The sequence below is a fragment of the Hippocampus guttulatus genome, chromosome 13 (assembly GCF_054856545.1).
Source record: "Hippocampus guttulatus isolate MCC_2025c chromosome 13, RoL_Hgut_1.0, whole genome shotgun sequence".
Lineage (NCBI taxonomy): Eukaryota > Metazoa > Chordata > Actinopteri > Syngnathiformes > Syngnathidae > Hippocampus > Hippocampus guttulatus.
Window position 1 is genome coordinate 4,848,453 of NC_141273.1, and position 24,660 is coordinate 4,873,112.

At 45.4% G+C, this 24,660-nt stretch overlaps 1 protein-coding gene across 8 annotated transcripts in view; it reads right to left on the bottom strand.

Moving 5' to 3' along the window:
* The window catches only part of myt1lb (myelin transcription factor 1-like, b), a 120,557-nt gene that overhangs the window by 84,041 nt on the left and 11,856 nt on the right, over positions 1–24,660 (bottom strand). For 7 of the 8 annotated variants that reach the window (XM_086127334.1, XM_086127335.1, XM_086127339.1 and 4 more), the window contains exon 2: positions 244–353. The gene's annotated coding sequence lies outside the window, so the exon portion shown is untranslated. Of the gene's footprint in view, positions 1–243; positions 354–9,565; positions 9,713–24,660 lie in introns of those variants that run through there. The other variant, XM_086127337.1, reaches the window with a different exon arrangement.

A 24,660-nucleotide genomic window follows, 5' to 3' on the forward strand; every position in this document is an offset into this window, starting at 1 on the left:
CTAACTACATCACCGAATAATTGCGAAATCAGTGAATCAGCCCTTTGCTGATTTTAACCCTTTCGTGCACCCTTTAACCCGATAACATGATAAGCTGTCCACTGTAGTAATTGCTGTCCCCGAAAGGGTTAATGGCATGAATGCCGATCTGATTTTGCGTATGCACGTGCCCCGCTTTTGCTGGCATTTTGACAAAGTACAATATTGGAATTTATTTCGACAACCAAAGGGGTTTTACTCTACCTGCAATGGTTTGGCGTTGAGACAGTTCTTCCAGACCTCGGCTTCCACTGTAACCTACTGGCGTTCACTTGGAGAGGAAATGCTCACCACGTCTCCTCCAGACTCATTTTCTGTATTGAAGGAAGAAGAAGGAGAACATACATCATTAAAATCATTTTCACAACAACCACATTCACAAGAGGCATCTGATAGTTCCTCCTCTCCTTTGACTCCCGCTCATGAATAATCATATAGCATCAGCTATGCGGCGCACGCCGGAGCCAATGCAGATTTCTACCAGAGAGACGGCCGCTTGTCATGTGCGATCGGCTTTGGCAACATGGGGTAATTAGCTAGATCTATCATCTTCCGCAGGAAGTGAGGGACAAATATAGCTAATGATCCGTGCCTGCCTCCATGATTCCTCTGCTTGGCTCTACATCCTTTGCAAAGTTACAGAAGAGGAAAGGTGGGTGGGGGGGGTAAGGAAAAGAGGTCCCTCTCTGTCAAAAAAAGGTCAAATGTGACACCAGGAAATGAAGAGAGAGGTAGGAAAGGCGATAGAGGAGTCGCGCAAAAACTGCCTCCCTGTCTGTCTTGTTGCCTCAGATGCGGCTAATTGAAAGAATGTATTGCGGGAAAGCAGATGTTGTGCAGATAAACAAATTACAGACACATTTTGGGAAGCTGCAGACTGCGCGGCCACACACACGCACACACACATAGACCCACACACACACACACACACACACATACACACACACAGACCCACACTCTGCCATTCACAGCTCATCTCAAATCAGATCTAAAGAAAACAATTATTGGTCCTTTGGGACAAACACAACTGTGGGCAAGCAGGGGTTGTGCAGAGTCTCTGTTGTGTGTTATGTTAAAAAAAACAACAACAACATTGGCAGTTAGATGCTTAAGTGGGCATTACTTTGGACCAGCAGGGTCCTTATCGCTGTTTGTCGTCACTAAAAAGCGCATGCAGAAACATTTGCTGTTGTGACTTTTTGGCATATCCCTTTGCCTTGCGAATTTTAATGACTCAAGCCAACAACTGTAACCACTGTTCAATAAGAGTTAACAGTAATAATGAGATAATATAATGTAATAAGATGGTAAGTTCATGAAGAGAGAGCATTGTTATTGTGTGTGTTTGCCTGCAATACATAATCGAGCACATTATTCATGAATCAAAAATATTGGACAAATTTATGCTTCCAGCTTTGTGGGAGCACTTCGGGGAAGGCCCTTTTTTTCTCTTTCCAGCCTAGCTGTATTCAAATGTTTCCAGTGCATTGTTGGGTAAGTTTGGAGAAGAAACAGTCAAATACTTGACCTGAACTCGTTTGGGATAAACTATACAGCAGAGATCATAAACCAGGTCTCCACCAGGAGTCTAATCTAGATGTCCTCTAATTTCACGAATAAATGGAAATAAATTCATACACACACACACACGCGCGCACACACACACACGCGCGCACAAACACAAATATTGTAAAACAGGGCTGCCCAAGTCCGGCACTGATCATTTGAATCAGGTGTGATAGGAGAGGCAGAGATCTAAATGAGGCTGGATTGGGGCTCTGGAGGATCGGACCTAGGCACCTTTTAATCTATTATGAGTACAATACGAAGACAAGGTCCATCTATTCTCCCTCACACTTTTGTAGGCTTACAGACATGTGTCTTAATATTTTTGTCCAAAGTGTTACATCTGTGGCTTATCAATGTTTCGAACACTCCTCTCCTCTCTTACAGGGCACAGGCATCCTGGCCTCTCGGTCATTCTAATCAGTGGTGGCTCTGTCCTCTGATGAAGGTCTTCATGTGGGGGCTGATGACAAATCACAGCTCTCTGACTCTTAATCAGGACACATCCCACATTCCCTTGGTGTTTTTATGTGCATGTGTGAGAAAAAAAAACGTGGGGGGGGGCTTTCAACAAAAGAAGAGTGACTGAAAGAAAGACAATGGAAATGCATACAATACAACCTGCCGCAGCTTGTCTGCAATTCGTGGAAGGTATTCTGGTCATGGAGTTGAGGCGCCTGCGTGCTAGTTTCAGGACCAAGGACAGCGACAGTCACAGGCACGGAGGAAATAATAGACGTCCAACTGCAATGGGGGCACACCCACAGAGAACACGCACACGCGCGTATATACCCCCCCCACACACACACACAATTCTTCCAACACAGACGCCTGTAGACACGCATTGCACAACGCTATTCACAGCCTTTCCTTTTGTTGCAAAGAAAAGCATGATCGTACAAGAGTGTGAACGTGTACGTGCATCTCATGGAGCATTCCGTGTCTACCCTTCACTGGCCTCCTATATCTATCAAAGCCAGGAAACACACCACAAATAGCCGGGAAAGACTGGCTGCTCACTCCGCCGTCCACAAACATTCCACTAACGCAACAATGAAAACCCTTTTGTAAGGGTAGACTTGGCGCGCTATGTGCGGGGAGATGTGATGTCTGCCGTCACATTTCCTGTGACACATATTGTACATGACAGGAGTTTAAAACACCCCCAACACATAAACTCACAGAACGCATCCCCATTATTTAAATAAAACACACATGTGACACTTGAGGACAATGGGCCACGCAGTAATGCTTTATTCATGTGTGGTGTATGCACACACGCACACACACACACACACACACAAAACTAAACCTCGTCTACCAAGCTCTGATCGAGACTGTAGCTGCCTGACCTACATTCTAGCAGATATGTATACAGGCAGAGAGGAGATGGAATCTCTGTCTGTGTTCTATATCCTGTGTTCTCTTTGTGCAATACTCACACACACATGCACACACACACACACACACACACACAGACTTTGAAATGATTCCTTCGCCTGAATGTCATCATGTTCCACATGAAACTGGCAATTTTCAGAGCACTTGGATGTTTGATGGATGTCTGGCCAAGTCGAGGGTCAGACCGGCGTCTCTCTCTCTGTTGCATATCAAAGATCTGCTGAGTGTTGTGCATGTCAGTCTGAGACAAAGATCAACGAGGACAGAGGAGAATGTGCGACAGCGTTTATAGCATGTCACCGTGTGCAAATCCAATGACATCATTTGGGTGGGTTCGCCTGATTGTCTTTATGGAGACCTTCATGTTTTTGTCTTCACAATTGTATTGTTTCAGTCAATAGGTCAACCACACTGTACTGCAGGCATCAACTGAAGTAAGAGACAACGCATACATGCAAGTTTTTTGTCCCACTCAAACCAGAAACATGTTCTCCTAAGGCAGTGTAAAAGCAGAGCTGGATAGAGGAAAGGTCAATTACCATGATTCATGCTTTGCCTATGTTGGGGCGATCTCACCTCTCTGAGTGTTTGCCCAGAATTCCCAACACAGGGGCAGTATCAAAATGAAAAGTGTTTCCTACTGTATAAATAGTGCTAGAGCAGAAACCAACAACAACAACAACCCCCCCCTCACCCCCCAAAAACATCAGCCTCAAGGAAACTTTCTGTTTGCGGGAACATGTCACCTATTCTGAGCAAAATCTTCAATAATTGGGCTCATCTAAGTATATAAATCTGGAAACAGTGCATCTGCAAAATCATCCCCAACTCTTCAAGATTTGCACGTTTTTATGCTCCAGCCTTATTGTAAAAAGGCACACATTCATTTTATATATACATATGCAATACATTTTCATAGGCTTAATATGATGCCACAAGTTTGCCACATACACTGTGACGAGTTTTGCCAATTCCTCTTTGGCTCTGGAGCTGCACCAGGTTGGATGGAATTGATTCCAGTGGAATCTCTAACAACATGACCATTGGGTTCTTGCTCAGCTCTCCGAGTGAAGTTCTCTACACTGATCATTCCGTTTAGACAAGTGACAAGTGACCAGCAAAACGTGTTCTGAACTCTTCCCCGGATCTGTGCTTCAAAGCAATCCTCTCTCTGACGTTTACAGACAACTCCTTTGACTTCATACTTGGTCGTATGTGAGACAGTTTGGTGCCTCTCCAAATTATCAAACAGGATGCACTTGCCCTTCATGGCTTTTGCGTCAAGGCAAAGGCTGTGAATACGTACACTAAGTACCTGCGAGTTCTTAGTGCACGTCTCAGAGATTTGCTAAAACCTAAAAAAACGTATACAGTATACCTTTTCATATCATCATTATGGTTTGTACTTTGTAAATAAATGATACAACCTAGAAAAAAAAAGCAATGCCTTTTTGCAATAAGTGTGGTGAAGAGTAGTTTGGGTGCAGGATACATCCAAATTGGAATCCTGCAGGCTGGCAGGGGCGTTCACACAAGTGAGTAAGTTGGGATGCGTTTTACTGTACCACAACCTATATATGTTTTTCAAATCAGTGTTTAGACAAATATTATTAATGCATTAATTATTTGAGACTGAACCTACAAGAACATTCACCCATCCATCTTTTTTCTAATCCGCTTATCCTCACAAGGGTTGCGGGCGTGGTTGAGGCTGTCTTCGGGCAGTAAGCCGGGGACACCCTGAACTGGTTGCCGGCCAATCACAGGGCACACATAAAACGAACAACCATGTGCACTCACAATCACACCAAGGAACAATTTAGAATGCTCCGTTAATCTGCCATGCATGTTTTTGGAATGTGGGAGGAAACCGGAGCACCCGGAGAAAACCCACGCAGGCACAGAGAGAACATGCAAACTCCACACAGGAACGCCGGAGCCGGAATCGAACACTGCACCTGTGCACTGTGAGGCTGACTTGCGAACCAGTCGATCACCATGCCACCCCTACAAGAACATACTTGAATATATATCCTGTACATATCAGTAATCAGATTATTCTCGGCACCTATTTGGGCGACGCAGTGCGTTACGACACTAGAGATGAAGAGCATCGATATTGGACCACTTTCACGATTAAATGACAAAGTTTTACTTGTTTCTTTTGATGTCATAACAATGTTTCCTGCTCCCTCAGTCTCTTGATTTTCCTTTTCCAGGCCACACGTTTTTTATAATAACGAGCTCAAGCTGTGGAAAGATAGTCCAGCTCGGGTTCAATGAGAGGATAGCAGAGTTATTGTTTTCCAAAGTCTAGATTTTACCATATTAAATCCAAGACAGCCCTCAGACAAACTGACAAAGAGATCTAAAAGCACATTTTCAATGAACCAATCTCAAAGTAACTGCGAGGGGGATTCTTTGTTGCCACAGAATGTGCCTGCACACAATACATTTGGGCCGCAGTCTGCACGGAGACAAAGAGGTGAAAGAAACTGTCAGGTACTGAAGTGGACTGCCTCTTCATGACCTGCCCCTGCTCCTATCAAAAAGGAAACGTGAATCAAGGTAAAAGCCACTTTCTGACCTGCTCTTCTATTAAAAGGAAGTGAGAGGCGCAACTGACTAGGGCTGCTTGACCTGCCGGACTGCATTGCCGTGACACGTAAACATGACGATACACTGAACTGAACTCTTCTGTAACGCAAACTGGACTGCAGCAGGCCAAACCCAAGTGTCTCACTTGGTAGTAACATGGCTTTTAAAACACATGCAGGATAAAGAGCGTGAGATCCCGACGTGTTGTCTTGCCTCCTCCCCATTTGGGTCAGAAAGGGAGTAGATATGGCATGGAGTGATTTGTGTCTGCAATTACAGACAGTGGAGTCATCACCAGCGCAAGACACTGTTTGTCGGCTGCCGGGGAGACACGGTGGAATACCCAGGTGAGCACAGAAGCCAGACAGCAATCAGACCAACATGAGGAAAAACTGAGTGAGAGATACAGTGTGAGAGAGCGCAAAGGACCATTCCTTTAATTTCCAGAGGACAGCCTGGACCTTAATTACTTGATGAGTCTACATATCCTCTCAGAGTGAGAGAGTGAGAGAGAGAGAGAGAGAGAGAGAGAGAGAGTAGGTATTTCAGACTCGGTATATAAGACTAGTATATCAGGGGTACTCCAGTACAAATCCTAATAGGCCACCAAAAATAAGATAAGATATCCTTTATTTGTCCCGCAATGGGGAAATTACAATCAGACTTCAGAAAGGAAAACGCTGGGTAGGGAGAGGGAAAAAAAAAAACCACGCTCCAACTATCCTCTTCTGAGGATAATTTAAGTCCAGGATAAAAAAAATACAGTGATCCCTCGCTATTTCGCGGTTCTTTTATCGCGGCTTCAGTGCATCGCGGCTTTTTTCAAACATATTCATAATAAATAAATAAATAAATAAATCATATACATGGAGTGCAGTGCTGTATATGTTGCTCTATGTGACTCGCTGTTGTTTTGCAGCTTCTCGCGGACCGTTTGCGGACTTTTTGCGCACTTAAAAAAAAATTACCTGTATATGTTTATTGGTTGCAACTTCGCGGATTTTCGTTTATCGCGGGTGGTTTTGGTCCCCATTAACCGCGATAAACGAGGGATTACTGTATTTTCATATGTTAATGGGTTATTGAGGTTGGTCAGGTTACATGCGATAAGGCAATGGTGAGCACGTCAGTCCGTAAGTCATCCGTCATTATTTCAGGCTGGCCCAGTCTGTTGGCGGCAGCCACAGCCAATCGGCAGAGAGAACGTACTCACTACGTCACATGCATTGAGACCCACCCCCCCCAAAAAAAAAAACACCAACAACAACAGACGCACACCCACAGAGCATGTGATTGGTGAAATAAAAACAACACGGAGACCGAAAGTTACGCAACACAGATTTTTTTTTTAAACTTGTTTCTGCTTGTGCTGCGCCTGTGCGTGACATAGTAAGTACGTTCTCGACGCTGATTTTCTGCCACCCATGACGACGGATGGCCTGGGGTGGCCTGAAATAATAGAATGATGACTTACGGATGGCGGGCTCATCACTGGAAATAATTAAGGGACTCGTATTAGCTGCCATGCACTTGGCTTCCACAAACTGAACCTACAAATATCACAAATCATGTACAGTAAATTATGTCTCCTTACAGTCCACTTAAAAGCAAAAACATCTACAGTACGTTTTCTAAATTAGGGTCACCCCAGAGAAGAGTTTTGCCACTGAACCTGCCAAATGTGAATGATCAAAAAAATTGCTGAGTTCAAGAAAGGCTTTAAAATTGTGAAAAATCAAGCCCTTGTCTCCACTCTCAAATGAATTGGACATGTCTGCTAAATGCGGTGAAACCACTCTCCGACCACCTGTCAAGTGTCAACCAAATACCACAACTACAATGTGAAAAATAAATGCTACTTTGGTAAGCAACTTTTCTTGTGCCTATGTATTCTTACATGTTGGAGCCACTATAGCCAGAAGATACTGACCTACCGCAGAATCAGCCTTGTTCCTTCCATTGATTGACCAACTATGTCAAGCCAAGACCAAAAAAAAAAAAAAAAAAAAAAAAAAAAAAATCAGGAATACAGAAATGGTGTAAATCACTGCACAATTCAGTACTACATAATTCTCAACTTTTCAGATGTTTCCACAATTCAGTACGACGTAATTATCAACCTTTCCTTTTCAGATGTTTCCAGCAATCATATTCAGACATTGAGGATGTATTGAGAAACAAACCTATGAATTTACTTTCCCGCATATTTAAAGCAACAAAAATAGTTTTTACTAAAAATATCAACTTCCGATGATTGATGGTAGAGTGAATCTTGAACAAGCCTTCTAAATATTTAGTTTCTGGACTGCACGTCCTCATCTGGGTTGCTGGTGAGCTGGAGCGAATGTCAGCTGACTTTGGGTGAGAGGCGGGTTTTAATTATGCTGGCTGAGAAGGCTCAATGGATAAACAGAAGACATACAACACATGAACCAGCTTAGTCCACTTGTCACACCCAACATTACTGCCATCCTTGTCTGCACTCTGCTCACGTCGCATCGAGATCCTCCTAACCCTCCCCTTGTTGGTCCACCTGACTTGTTTTGACATAAACTTCAACTCGTCCAGAATTCAACTGCCCGAATCATTACCGGGACCTCCTTAGAACACCTCACCCACTTACTGAGAAACCTGCACTCACTCCTATTCAAATGGAATTAAATGTGAGATCATTCCCTTCTTTGAGTCCAACCTTGGCACTCCTTACATATCTGCCCTCATCGATCCCTCTGTTCTGTCCATCATATACATCCATCCATCCATCCATTTTCTGATCGGCTTATCCTCACATGGGTTGCGGGGCGCGCTGGAACCTATCCCAGCTGTCTTCGGGCAGTAGGCAGGGGACACCCTGAACCGGTTGGCAGCCAATCGCAGGGCACACGGAGACGAACAACCATTCGCGCTCACACTCATACTGAGGGACAATTTAGAGTGTTCAATCAGCCTGTCATGCATGTTTTTGGATAAAAGGAAGAAACCGGAGTACCCGGACAAAACCCACGCAGGCATGGGGAGAACATGGAAACTCCACACAGGAAGGTCGGAGCTGGAATCGAACCTGGTACCTCTGCACTGTGAGGCCGACACGCTAACCAGTCGACCACCCGGCTGCCCCATCATATACATTTTACTATTTTATTTTTGTGGGATAACTCACGGTCTTTTTTTATATTGCTTTGTAAGGAGCCTTTGAATGCTCTGAAAGGTGCCTGCAAATAAAATGTATTGTTATTATGACAGCATAAGTGCCAAGACCGAAACAAAAAGCAAAACCACCATGATGGAAATGATACAATTTGGAGCTGAGAAAACTGTGAATACGCAACTGCTTTCTGAACAAATGGTACAAGCATGTTAGAATATTGAGCAAATAGCATCTCAAATTGTCAAATATGTACTCATATACAAGGTATAGGACAATGTATCGGTGGTGGCTTCATGACACAGGAATGGAGTTTCAATTTTGCTTAGGCTGTTGCTTCGGCTGCAGACTGTTCTGATAGCATTTAGATTTATTTGTTGTTTTTTTATGTGCCAGACTGATATGATCCCCAAAAACCGAAATAAAACTATTAAGATGGGCCAGACTGGATTGCTCTCAAATTTCAATTGGACATCCAAAATGTGTCAGCTGAGGTTTATTTATTGATTGAGTGATATTTTTTAGTCACAGCACAAGACATTTCATTCCAGCTATGCAGCATAACATGTGGTGACCTTTTTTTTTTTTTTTTTTTAACCTGAAGGAATGATAGTAAACAAAAGCTGAGGTGTACAGAAGACTAGTCGCTGGTAAGACTGACTACCCAGATGGCAGCCTGTCAGAAGGCACATGTTCAAAGACACTCTGTGATGCTCATGCATGTACTTTAGCCGTGAGACAATATGTAGAAGCACAGACTCATTTTGGCCCACCGGGATGGATGGAACGTATATAACTGAGGGAGCCTCTACTTACCCGTGACACGCGTCGTGCCGCTGACTCAGATGACCATAACTATTCTGATTACTGATGTAATACTGTGTATATTCATGTCCTTAGGAATACATGGCACTTGTTTGTTCTTGTGCGTGGTCACACAGCGCCCACGTCTAAATGCACTGAGATCTATTGTTCTCCTCTCCTTGGGTTTTTTCATCCCAAAACTCGACTTTTTCTCTCACTCCTTTTTTTACTCGCTCATTCGCTTTGAGAAGTGGCGGTGGGTGGGTTGAGATAGCGTGAATAATAAAGTTGTGCTGCCGAGGAAGCTTTACAAATGTTCAGAAAAAGTCTTCAATTATAGAAACGTTCATCTTACGACAGTGAACAGGAAGATGACTAAATAAAACGAGAACACATTCAAGCATCTATATTGTCATTCTACATGTGGTCAGCACAACCACTATTCAGATTACATTGCCTGCGCATTGTGCGGCATCGTGGACGGCTTGCGAGTGGCAAAGAAGCAGCAGCACTTTGAATCAATGCATTCCTGTTTTTGTGTCATCTTTTTAGAAAGCACATCATCTGAATAAACACACAGTGTAAGCCTTTCTCTTTAGTACGCATTTATTTCCCTCCTTTTTCATTTCTTGTCCCCCACCCACATCGCTGCCAGTGTCGACCCAGAATACCAATATTGCAGGCTGCAGATAGATAGGGAGGGTTGGCTGTCACATGACCCTATTTGTCCTGAGGCTTTACCCAGGGATGACAACAGACGCAGGCACACAGACGAGCACGAATGCACATGCGTGGGCACGCGTGCGCACACACACACACACACACACAGGTACCCACAACTTTCAATGCTGTATGTCAGCATAGGCAATGAAGCAGAGACAAACACAGAGGCATGCAAACCCTCAGCCTCATCGTCATTAACATTCAGAATTGCGCACACAAATGCATGCGTGCACGCACACACACACACACACACACACACACTCACTGATCACTGCAGGGGGGCGAGCCAGAAAAGATGAGAGACAGAAAAAGACAGAACACCCAGCTACTGTACACACATACCATCTCTCTTTTCTCTGACATACACACACACACACACACACACGCATACAGGCGCACTAAAGATAAGGTAGAAAAACTCTTGAGCACACTCCAAATTACATTCATCTCAAATGTAGCCATAGCCACAAACGCAGACAGACACACGTGCATGCACGCGGGCGCACACGCGCACACACACACACACAAATCTTACTGTGGGGAGGCACCGCACCCCTGATGATCACACAAACACATTAGTCACTGACAAGTCTCCACACAGTCACTGAGTATCCTGTGGCACCAAAAATAACAGCATAATAGAATAGCGAGAGAATGCCCTCTCATTCACGGCTAAATTCAAGAGTCAGAGTCCAAGGGATTGGGCATCATAAGCGTGTTTCAATTTGGTGGGAATCACACCATGATTCATGTTATCTGCTTGAAGGCCAGAGGGATTTTTTTGGATTCAATATGCCTTCCAAGACAATATGCCTTCCGTGTTGTCAAACATTCCATTGGCATTCCTTGTTAATTCTTAAGCGTTGTTCTATGCGCCATCAAGGGCGTCAGCTTGAGGAATGAGCTGACTCGAAATTTTGCAGCCCGTGTTCACTGATTGTTCACAGAAAACGCGTGAAGGCTTTGTGCACATCCGTTCTGTGATCTTCATCAACATTTTAATTACTCAACGTTCTCATGACAAGCTAATGGTTTAGGTTATTATTTCCTTCATGTCATACCAGGCAGAATTATGATACACATGAAAGTGGGACTTGCTTTAAATATACTGTAGACATGCTCAACAATAAGAACAATTCGTTTAATTTTTTTTTTCAATTATTGTTACGCTACGTGGCTCTACTTCGAGTTGTCCAATTAAGAAATTACAATACAGATCAACAGCAGTCAACATATTTTTGTTAACAAATATCAGAACAGACTAAACACAAATGCAACGTATTTGTGTTACACATCTTGTAATAAACCTTGCCGTTACAGTTTGTGAAGTCTCCTGGCAGGTGCACCAATGCCCTATAGTTGCAAATCACAATCGCGATTTGTGATTGCCACACCCAGAGAATGGTCAGCATTCTCCTTATTGCAAGTCATTGTACAATCAAGGGGTCTCAGTTTTCAAAGTGAGGCATTGGATTTGCTACTCAAGTGTAAACGAATCACTTGAAGACAAATTGTCTTCATTATACTTTTTCGAACCAAAACTTTACCCATTGTAGGGCAGTAGTACTTGCTTCCTTAAGGACGTGATTAAATAAAGACAACTCGTGTTTAAATGCAAATTGGTGAACACATTCTTTCCTCCGCCTACTCCTCATACTTTCTTTACATTTCATCACACTTGTTGTGAAATATGGATCTGTGCATTTTTGGAATGTTGTCAGCGAACTTGTTAGGTTGCGATCACCCTGCATATTGCAGCCACATTGAGGTGACAGCTCCTGCAAAGGTGGGATGTTTTCATAGAAATGGCTGTGAAACCCAGCATAGGTTTGAATGGAGCTCAATTTAGAAAGTGCATTTGTTGTTGAGTGTAAACAATTAGCTTCTGCAATTATTTTTGAGCCTGTTCTCACAGGCCGTTTGGATGTACAATGATTAAAAAACAACAACAACTTAATTTTATTGTAAACTGATGAAAAAAAATTTTTTTTACCTCGAAAGTTTTGGACTGACATTGTGAACTGACATGATGCATATATACCATGTCCTGGTTCTGTAGGTGGATGTGTATTTGTTAACATGGTTGCAGGTGTGTGTGTGTGCGTGTGTGTGTGTGTGTGTGTGTGAGAGAGACACAGAGAGAGAGAGAGAGAGAGAGAGTATGAAAGAGCAAGAGAAAGAGAGAGAGAGAGAGAGAGAGAGAGAGAGAGAGAGAGAGAGTTTTGCTGGAGGCTGCAAAGCTGCTCCAAATGTCCATCTGCCGGGTTCACAATCCACCTGAGCCTGCTCACACATGCGCAGAATAACACACACACACACACACACACACAAACAAACACACACACACCCTTCTCTGAAAAAAAGTTACATTCTAAAAAACAAAAATACAATATTAACGTACTAGTAACTAACAAACTAATAATATCCTTCAGATATGCTCAGAGGCCTCTTAGCACATTGGAGAATTAGACTCAGGCAGTCAGAGGGCCATTTGGGAATAAAAATAAAAACGGTAGTATATACTGTTTATGTCACCCTTTACTATGCAGTTTTATCAGTCTGTTTAACAAAGTACAGAACTACATTAAACAATGACAACTGAATGTAGTGAGGAACGAGAGTTGTTGATTTTATGGTAAGGAAGATGATTTACTTGCTTGAGCACCCCTGGCCATGAATCGATAGCGATTGTTACCCAAGCTTGACACCGGAGACATGCATGTCGACTAAAGATCCCCTTCCAGGCTTAGCTTTCAGTCCATCCGAAGGATGGAGCAAGAGAGGGATGGAGAGGGAGGCTGTGTAGAGCTGCTCTATCCCTGAGGAGAATCTTCTGCCAGCCCAGTGCCACACAGATCAACAGTCAGCCAGCCAACCGTGCTCTGACCTCATCCTCTCTCTCCCTCTCTGCAGCTCTATTTCAGGCTACCTCGCTCTCCCGCTCTGCCAAAGGCATTTGCTGTCCCTGCATCTCCTTACGCCAACTGCAGCAGCTAGGCTCGCCTGTCTTTGGTCCAGCCAGCCCGTCTCTCTTTCCCCCGCCATTATCCCTCTGCTTTTGTGTCTCCGTCTCTGTCCATCTGCACATCCGGCTGCCAGCGACTCTTTCTGGCCAATAGTTCTCTCTCGGAAAGCAGCCAGGCTGTCCGCCGCTGAGCCAATCTGCCCGACGAGCAGCCTGTCTATTCATCATCTGTTTGCTTTCCCACCTCTATATCTCCCTGTTTACCTGCTTGCATTCCATCTGGGGTTTTTTCTTTTTTTTTGGTGTTCTGTTTCAAGGTGCATTATAAAAGGCCAAACATGAACTCCTCACCCCATTTTATACCGCTCGTGACTCACGGTCAAAAAGATTTACTGACATGACAAGAAAATGGAGACGATGTGCACATGTTATTTTAATAAGAAAAAGAAAATTGTCTCTCCCAAGGGTTTAAACAGGTAGCACGATAACCACTCAGGTCTGAGGCCAACCTGAGTAAAATCATGTTTTTAGAAAAGGCAAGAAAAGAAAAACAGAGAATCTGGGAAAGTGGGAACCACACTTGTGGACTTCACCGTTACAAAAATCTCCCAGATGTTTTTTTTTCCCATTCAGTTTTTCAATGAATTTAATCTCATAATCTTTGCTTTTTTCCCCCCATTGGAGTCAGGACTCAAATTTAATGGTAAACGGTTTCAGATAATGAATGGATAGAGGATGTGAAACTGGGTTAATTTAAATATGTAGGATGTGCTTGCTCACTCGCCTGACATTCTCGCAGGCAGCAGCAGTTCAGGTCCTAATCAACCGCCCGGTATACAAATGCAGACTTGTTTGTCATTCTAATCGAAATTGTTCTGACTGAAGCTTTTTGGTCAACTGTTGACATGTGATGTGACGTGATCTATTTTGCCGGTTACATGTGCCACCACATTAATCGGAACAGTCGTTTTACAGCAGTGTGACAAGCAGATTGTCTGTTCGGATTAACAAACTATCCCTGGGAAACCAAAGTATCTTCCATTTGGATTTGACTTTTTCATTCCAGTTGAGGTGTGTTTTTTTTAATGGAGAGTTTACATTTCATTTGGTCATTCGGTTTGATTCCAATCAAAATACAATGTTTCTTGTAAATCCGTCTGGTGATTCTAAGTGTGAATCGTCGTTTGTCTGCAGTGTATATCGCATGTGCCCATGTGACTGACCAGTGCAGGGTGTATTCAGTCTATCATAGAAAGGCAACTGGGATGTTCATGTTGAATTTAACTTTGCCTGCAAAGTGTACTTAGCCCACCTACCTTTACTTCTGTTTGGCTTGTTCCTCACCCAAGTTCAATTTCTGTTTTCACATCTGACCAACGGTGTTGGGAAAGTTCATTTTCAGATCACACATTTTGAAATGAACTAGTTCAGGTCATTGTTCCAAAAATAAACTAGTTCTTCGCCCCGTGCTCCGAGCCCCCCACAATGCATTGCTGCGAGCAGTTAACTTCTGGCATACTGGCATTTGCCCATTGTTGCCGCACATTTAGTCCACATTAGGGCGCTTTTGAAAATGCTCCAAGGGTAGACTGCTTGTTGTTCGTCTACGTGTGCCCCGTGATTGTCTGGCAACCAGTTCAGGGTACACCCCGCCTACTGCCCAATGATAGCTGCGATAAGCTTCAGCACGCCTGCGACCGTCGTGAAGAAAAGCGGAGCAGAAAATGGATGGCTCAAAACAAAACAGGACTGTGGTCATGAATGTGCAAACGAAAACCTGATCAGCTGTACGAACCAGGCTGATCTATTCGCCGATCTATCCATCGTTCAGCTGCGGCTGGGAGATGACATCGGAGCTGCTATGATATTTGGGTGAGAAATGATCTGTTTTGACGCTCCGTTTTCATTTCGTTCGATTTTTTTTTTCCCTTCACCTTCACATAGCTCGAGATGAAATCAAAGATGCTTGAAATCAATATGAGTTCCACCTTCGCTTTTCATGTAATTTAAATCTGTAACTGCTTTTTGAAACATACACAAAAATGTCAGATTTTTCTTCCTACAGAATCCTCTGTGACCTTCTCATAAAATCCGTGATTATCATAATAGAAGAATACCCTATTGTTTGCCGAGATGGGGAATGGGGCTATTCAAAGCTTGAGTGCTGTGAGTTAGGTTGTCACGCTAAACCCAAACCCCAGGTCCCCATTTTGATAACTTATGCGGCCGTCCCATGGTGGCGGGGGTTGCCAAATAACAGCCTTTTCCCCCTAATTCAGACTACGGTGTAGTCTAATATCTAATAATCTCAGAAAATCTGGAACTCTTGGACAAAACAGAATTGCCGTCCAAAAACCATTCAGAGGACCCAGAAATGAGCTCGATCACGATAAGCATTCGTTATAGTCAGACGATGTATTTCATTTACGGTCTGTTCAAACAAGATACCTCGAGTTCGAGAAACATCCTGATTGTAGCTTGTGGAAGATCTTTGCTAAATTGAAAAAGACTTTTTCTATTTTGCCATCAAAGCTATTTGGACGTTTCCGCCATACCCGCCCCTATTCTCGCCACAACAGGAGAGCAAAGGAGGGTTTGAATGGCTCTTCTCAACTAAAGCAACTAAAGGCTGCAATACACTCGCTTGCTCGTCAAGGACATCTCTAATGGACCTAGAACAAAAGAATAGGGGAGAGGCAGAGAGGGAACGAGAGACAGATGGAGGGGGAACAAGAATGCATGGTGCAAGGGCATATTTGAAATTTTAAAAAATTATGTGTAGTTCGTTGCTCGAGTGATTGGCTTTCGCCATGCACCGTTGTCCACAGGTGGGAAATGAAAACAAGAAATGTTTTTGCTATGCATATGACACAGACCCATACACAGAAGAGCAACTTGCCACTGTTCATTTCACACACATAGAGATGTGTTCATGACGAGACCTAAAATTCCCGTCTATTTTGAGCTGGATTTACACTTTGACATACACTTGTCCCCCCCCCCCCCCCCCACTCCTGTGCGAACCAGCCTTTTGAATCTATGGGGTAGAGAGTCAGGCCAGTTCAAACATAATATGGTATATTTTTCAATATCATGTTCGGGAAAGTCAATTGTTTGGTCAATTTTTGTATGAAAGATTCTCTGTTATCAGATTTCTCCAGCATATCACCGCATCAAATTTTAAAATTGGTATTCTCCGCGTATTGCAGTAATAGAGCATTCCCTTTGTAACATATCATATTAAAATATCTCCCATGAAACGGTGCGCAGCACAGAGGGGAAGCCCATCTATCTTGCTTTGTGCCTTTCTTCTCTCTGACACTTTTGTGTGTGTGTGTTTACAGTCGTACCCGCATGAAGCACACATCTTGCTATGCGCACATTCAAAGTCCTCTGCAGCCAGATAGCTAATCCCTGATGTGGGTTGGCCCAGTTATTGGTTCCCAGCTTTTCGAAGCGAATGCTACAGCGAGAGAGGAGATGGGAGGTGTGTGTGTATGCGTGTGTGTGTGTGTGTGTGTGTGGGGGGATCCCTCTTTTTAGAGTGATAAACCTGGCCATGTTGCTGCTACACTGATGGATGTTATCTGTGTCAGCCTTTGTCTCTTTTCCTCTCCTTCCAACAAAGTCCACCCCTTGCTAGTCACCGTCACTTTGCGATTCTTCCCTCCTCAGCCAATAACTGGGTAGACACCACGAAAGCACCACACTGTGTCCTCAATTTTAACCGCTGTGCCTGGATTCGACTATTGGTAAATAACGTAATGAGTTAATAATTGATTGCCATTACAGGCATTCATCCCATTTTTCTTCCACACGATCTCTGCATTTCTAAACTCTGAAATGAGATGAAAGCAAGCTGCTGTCCTTTTGGGGTGGAAAGGTTGAAACAGCCGCTTCCAGCCAGCTCCCTAATAACCACCAATTAGTGAACTGTACATCACCAGCGTACCAAAAGAATGAAACAGATCATACAAAAGCCCACTCTTGATGCTGTGTGGGCAGTGATGTCATATTCGCCACAATGTGCCTGAACTAGTTCCCCATATAGCCCAAATGAGATCCCAAAAGAGTTTCTTTAAGACATCATATAGAAATCAACAGATTTGACTACGAAACTAAACGACAACTGTCAACAAAGAGAATGAGCATCGAGCCAGCTAGCTGGGGATCTCATTTAAGATGGCTGATCAGTTGTGGCGTTGCTTTGTGCTAAGGTGGGGTCCTCCTGAGACCAAAGCTTTAGAGATAAGGGGTGCGTATCATGTGACTCTGCCAGGGAAAATGCACCCAAACATGGGGGGCTGAGGGAGACGCAGGCAGGCTGTGGGAGACGTTGCTGTAATTAGGTGCCCTGAGCTTGACGCCCACACGCCATCGAGCCCTCCCTCCTGCCTGCAAATCGGCTCCCAGGCGCCTGGGCTCTCATACACACAAACACGTTTGTATCAGCAAGCACATAGTAGAAAAGGAAAGGGTATACGTTCTTACAACAGAATGACCCAGAACGACACTCAGCACAGCACGATGCCCAAGAATCCGAATTTAGAACAGCATGGGAGTGATAGATAGATAGATAGATAGATAGATAGATAGATAGATAGATAGATAGATAGATAGATAGATAGATAGATAGATAGATAGATAGATAATCGATCAATCCATTGTCTTAACTGCGTTATCCTCACAAGAATCACGGGAGTGGTGGAGCCTATCCCAGCTGACTTTGGGTAGTAGGCGGGGTAACACCCTGTTTTGGTTGCCCCCAATCACAGATAGATAAATAAATAAATAAACAAATACGTCGGTGCGCGACATTGAACATATAGTATATGCCAGGGCGGTATACATCAATCCCGTACATTCAAAAAGTTTGTACATAGTGCAAATAGCGATTGTTTTTATAGACTTCTAGTTCTCTAGTTTATTTGCCTTCTAAAATAAAATAAAACATTTTCTCCTTGTTGAGTTGTCTCGTAATCTCCCTTTTGAACTTTGTCAAATAATGGCTAGCAGGCTAATGTTTTTTTTTTTTTGTGAGGAGTTTAATTAGACTTCTTTTAACCTTTTCTGTGACAAGAATTTAGTTTGGAATTTGCCATCCTTTTTTCCCCCCCACCAGTTGGCATCATTGACAAAATAATTCCAGTCAGAAATCACATGTGGAACAGAAAAAGATTCTCTCTTCATCCATCCATCCATCCATCCATCTTCTACCGCTTATCCGGGGCCGGGTCGCGGGGGCAACAGCTTTAGCAGGGAAGCCCAGACTTCCCTCTCCCTAGCTACTTCTTCCAGCTCTCCCCGGGGGATCCCAAGGCGTTCCCAGGCCAGCTGGGTGACATAGTCACTCCAGCGTGTCCTGGGTCTTCCTCGGGGTCTCCTCCCGGTGGGACATGCCCGGAACACCTCACCAGGGAGGCGTTCAGGAGGCATCCGAATCAGATGCCCAAGCCACCTCATCTGGCTCCTCTCGATGTGGAGGAGAAGCGGCTCGACTCTGAGCCCCTCCCGGATGACCGAGCTTCTCACCTTATCTCTAAGGGAGAGCCCGGACACCCTGCGGAGAAAACTCATTTCGGCCGCTTGTATCCGGGATCTCGTTCTTTCGGTCACGACCCATAGCTCGTGACCATAGATGAGGGTTGGAACGTAGATCGACCGGTAAATTGAGAGCTTCGCCCTTTGGCTCAGCTCCTTCTTCACCACGACAGACCGATACAACGTCCGCATCACAGCAGACGCTGCACCGATCCGCCTGTCGATCTCTCGCTCCCTCCTGCCCTCACTCGTGAACAAGATCCCAAGATACTTAAACTCCTCCACTTGGGGCAAGATCTCTCCCCCGACCCGGAGGGGGCACTCCACCCTTTTCCGACTGAGGACCATGGTTTCAGATTTGGAGGTGCTGATTTTCATCCCAACCGCTTCACACTCGGCTGCGAAACGCTCCAGTGAGAGTTGGAGAGCCCCGTTTGAAGGAGCCAACAGCACCACATCATCTGCAAAAAGCAGGGATGCAATACTGAGGCCACCAAAACGGACGCCCTCAACGCTTCGGCTGCGCCTAGAAATTCTGTCCATAAAGATTATGAACAGAATCGGCGAGAAAGGGCAGCCTTGGCGGAGTCCTACCCTCACTGGAAACGATTCAGACTTACTGCCGGCAATGCGAACCAAACTCTGACATCGGTGGTATAGTGACCGAATAGCCCGTATCAGGGGGTTCGGTACCCCATACCCACGAAGCACCCCCCACAGAACTCCCCGAGGGACACGGTCAAACGCCTTCTCCAAGTCCACAAAACACATGTAGACTGGTTGGGCGAATTCCCACATACCCTCGAGGACCCTGCTAAGGGTGTAGAGCTGGTCCACTGTTCCACGGCCGGGCAGAAAACCACACTGATCCTCCTCAATCTGAGGCTCGACTTCCTGACGGACCCTCCTCTCCAGCACCCCTGAATAGACCTTACCAGGGAGGCTGAGGAGTGTGATCCCTCTGTAGTTGGAACACACCCTCTGGTCCCCCTTTTTAAAAAGAGGGACTACCACCCCGGTCTGCCAATCCAGAGGCACTCTCCCCGTTGACCACGCGATGTTGCAGAGGCGTGTCAACCAGGACAGCCCCACAACATCCAGAGCCTTGAGGAACTCCGGGCGGATCTCATCCACCCCTGGGGCCCTGCCACCGAGGAGCTTTTTAACCACATCGGTGACTTCAACCACAGAGATAGGAGAGCCCACCTCAGGGTCCTCAGACTCTGCTTCCTCCAAGGAAGACGTGTTGGTGGAGTTGAGGAGGTCTTCGAAGTACTCTGCCCACCGGTTCACAACGTCCCGAGTCGAAGTCAGCAGTGCCCCATCCCCACTGTACACAGTGTTAGTGGTGCACTGCTTCCCCCTCCTGAGACGTCGGATGGTGGACCAGAATTTCCTCGAAGCCGTCCGGAAGTCGGCTTCCATGGCCTCACCGAACTCTTCCCACGCTCGGGTTTTTGCCTCGGCGACCACCGAAGCTGCGTTCCGCTTGGCCAGTCGATACCCGTCAGCTGCCTCTGGGGTCCCACAGGCCATAAAGGCTCGATAGGACTCCTTCTTCAGCTTGACGGCATCCCTTACTGCTGGTGTCCACCAGCGAGTACGAGGGTTGCCGCCACGACAGGCACCAACCACCTTACGGCCACAACTCAGATTGGCCGCCTCAACAATAGAGGCACGGAACATGGTCCACTCGGACTCAATGTCCCCCGTCTCCCCCGGAACATGGGAAAAGCTCTGTCGGAGGTGGGAGTTGAAACTCCTTCTGACAGGGGATTCCACCAGACGCTCCCAACAAACCCTCACAATACGTTTGGGTCTGCCAGGACGGACCGGCATCTTCCCCCACCATCGGAGCCTACTCACCACCAGGTGGTGATCAGTTGACAGCTCCGCCCCTCTCTTCACCCGAGTGTCCAAAACATGCGGCCGCAAATCCGATGATACAACCACAAGGTCGATCATCGAACTACGGCCCAGGGTGTCCTGGTGCCAAGTGCACATATGGACACCCTTATGTTTGAACAAGGTGTTCGTTATGGACAGTCCGTGACGAGCACAGAAGTCCAATAACAAAACACCACTCGAGTTCTGATCGGGGGGGCCGTTCCTCCCAATCACGCCCCTCCAGGTCTCACTGTCATTGCCCACGTGAGCATTGAAGTCCCCCAGCAGAACAAGGGAGTCCCCAGCAGGAGTACTCTCCAGCACACCCTCCAAGGACTCCAAAAAGGGTGGGTATGCTGAGCTGCCGTTTGGTGCATATGCACAAACAACAGGCAGGACCCGTCCCCCCACCCGAAGGCGGAGGGAAGCAACCCTCTCGTCTACCGGTGTGAACCCCAATGTACAGGCACTGAGCCGGGGGGCAATGAGTATGCCCACACCTGCTCTGCGCCTCTCACCATGAGCAACTCCAGAGTGGAAGAGAGTCCAACCCCTCTCGAGAGAACTAGTACCAGAACCCAGGCTGTGTGTGGAGGCAAGTCCGACTATATCCAGTCGGAACTTCTCTACCTCACACACCAGCTCGGGCTCCTTCCCTGCCAGAGAGGTGACATTCCATGTCCCAAGAGCTAGCTTCTGCAGCCGAGGATCGGACCGCCAGGGTCCCCGCCTTTGGCTGCCGCCCAGCTCGCATTGCACCCGACCCCTTTGACCCCTCCCACGGGTGGTGAGACCATGAGAAGGGGGACCCACGTTGCCTCTTCGGGCTGAGCCCGGCCTGGCCCCATGGGTGTAGGCCCGGCCACCAGGCGCTCGCCAACGAGCCCCACCTCCAGGCCTGGCTCCAGAGGGGGGCCCCGGTGACCCGCGTCCGGGCAAGGGAAACTGAGTGCCATCAATTTTATCTATCATAAGGGGCTTTGTGATTCTCTCTTGAATATTGAATGTTGTATATTTTTTTAAGTAAACTATACATCTACTAAAAAAATATATCTATTGTGCGCAGTGACTTGACAAAATAAAATGGAGTAAATTCCACACACCTTTTCTTTCAGTGTACTATTCACTGGTTGTAGCAAAACCATATACTAGAAACTTCTTTTCTTGATTATCGCTAATTTTCTGAATATATATTTGAGAATGTCAAATATGGCCAAACGCTGGATCAAATAAGAAAAAAAAATCTGAAATATAAAAAAAATTAAAATAATAAAAGAGAACATTTCAAAGCACAGAGAGCACAGCAGAGCCTGTCTCCACATCTCCCCTGGCCCAAAAGAGCAGAACACATTGGTGTGCTGGCTTTTGACCATGGCAATTTTAATCAGTCTTTTTCACACTTCATTGGGGATTCATCGCCCCCTCCTCCCTTCAAACATTGTTTGGGAGAGTTATCAGCAGCAGGCAGCATATCCGGTAATTATACATGCAAGGTAATGTAGGGAGCCTGGCTGAATATTTCAGCCAAGTGCATGCGCGGCTGAAAATCACTGGAGGGTACAACCGCTTCACAATACTTGGACGGTGGCAGCCATAATTGAAGAATGACGTCTGAGAGCAACCTAGGAGATAGATCTATCGGCTATGTGATGTGCAAGAGGCTAAAGCCTAAAATTCAACACTCCGATGAATCATTTTGGCTGAGGCATTTCTCTGAAGGATGCTGAGTTTTGAGGGCGTCGAGACTGAGTTGTGTTGCAGAGGCATTGTACAAACACTTCTGGAGACCAGATCGCTAAAACAATTTTGTTTGAACACATTTCGTGTGTGCATGCGTGTGTGTGAGTAAGAGGCCAGCTGATAATAAGGGCCGAACACACACGCGCAAAGACACGTCGACAAATGCACACAATCTAAAACTAACAGTCAGACAGGATCCTCTGGGGAACATAACGGCGGAGACATAACAGTGACTCATTCAAACGGTCAGGGAACGCACGCACGCGCGAACACGCGCACACAAATTCGAACATATCAGCCAGGCTGTCAGATAGAATCAGAACCCAGCCCGTGGAGTACTGTTGACAGGTGTGGGCCGCCGGTCACGCACACACCAGCCGGCCATGTCCTCCAACCTGGCGCATGGCAGGGGGATCACATGTGATAATACACCCCATTGAATGACCGTGTATGTTTGTGTTTGGCAAACGGGGAATATATGAGAGGGTGCATGTTTGGTCAAAGTGCACCTGCGCGTTCTAGCTGTGTGTGGGTTATTAGGTCTTGCATACAGCAGAACAACAAGCAGTGCTGCTCTATAACATTAGATAATCAAATAAATGCTCTCTCATGTGTGTGGGATGCTAACCTTAACCCATATGCTCGCATATGTTTCACATGTTAATTCATCCCTTGCTAAGAGTCCTTAAAGACCAGATGACTCGTGTGAGCAGAGGCGATCAAACCGACATCAATGGATGCAAACTGAGCCGCGGTATACAAAGTACAGAATAAGGGTGTGTAGGTGTGAAGCTTTGAGACCTCATAGTCAGATGTGAAACGAGTCTTACTGTAGCCCACAGGTGTGAAGCTTTGTAGTGATCATCCGATTCACTTGACAACACAGTATAGGCACTGCAAGAAACACGGCAACTCCAAGATGCTATGCGCGTGGCAAAAAAAGGCTTTCTTTCTACTTTCTACCTGCATTACGATTACTGTTCTATTGTAATTAGAACGGCATATGTTGAAAGTGTGTAACAAATCTTTTTATCGTTATTAGATGAGCATGACGGCACGTGCGACACATTCAAACACGCAAACAGATGGGCGAGCAAGATTTCGCATGCATGCAGGCAACCACACAGCAGCCACCCACACCCTTGCACACTCACACACACACACACACACACACACACACTCTTGCCTCTAAGCAGTCCAGTCCAGCCCCGACAAAGCCCACCAAGAGGTCTTTGCAGATCAAATAATCATGGCTTCCATCTGTTTCCATTTCTCTACATTAGCTTTGTTGAGGTGCCCTACAGTCCACGTTAAGACACTGCTTCCACGGCTAAAATAATGATTGCACTCTCAAACCCCTACTTCTCATTATCTGCATCTACAGCCAAGGCAACAACGGGGAGTAGATACGGTACAACTGCCCTTATGGTGGTTTTACCGTCGTAGCATCTTATTTGAGATTTTAGAAATGGGTTAGGTGTACATCTATTATCTATGTTTATGTTAAAACAAAAGTTGTATTAAAAAAATGCATTCCTCTGAATCTGGTGCTTGTGTCCTTGATAGTGTGTATGGTCCAGTTCTTGCGATGCAATTTCTTACTTAGCAGAGAGATGTTCAGGTAAGAATTCACTACACCAGGGATGGGCAAATGGTGGCCTGCAGGCTACAGAACTTAAAATATATATACTATAGGAGCGGACCTCGCATACTTGCGGCTTAGCACCTGCAGATTTACTTATTCACCTTTTTTTTTTCTTTATGTTTGGTTGGGGTGTTTTCAGGGGTGGGGGGGACAGCAGACTCATTTTTTTGGGGTGGAAAACGTGTTTTGGAGGTTTATCAATGTTAAGATCTTTTGGGGGTTTACATAACACCCAAAATAATCCAATGCATTTCGGCTATACGCAGATTCTTACTAAGCGTAGGATGGCCCAGTCCATATCCCCTACGAATAATGGCATTCAACTGCACGGTTCTAAGTTGTAATATCACCATTGATCACTAGATGGTTGACATGGCTTAGTTGTGCCTGCTCCAGCTCTTATACTGCCTCTATTATGATGTGAATGAATGAGGTCTTGCGCTGAATACAGATTTGCTGTTCAACACTTTTGTGCCAACCTTGAATGCAATGTTTATGCATGAGATGCCTTGCGCTGGAAAAATAAAATCGCAGTACAGTATGTGGTTATGTTTTTGATTGTTCAAACCTTTTGTTGTTGAAGGCTTTGTAGTTTTAATGAGGAAT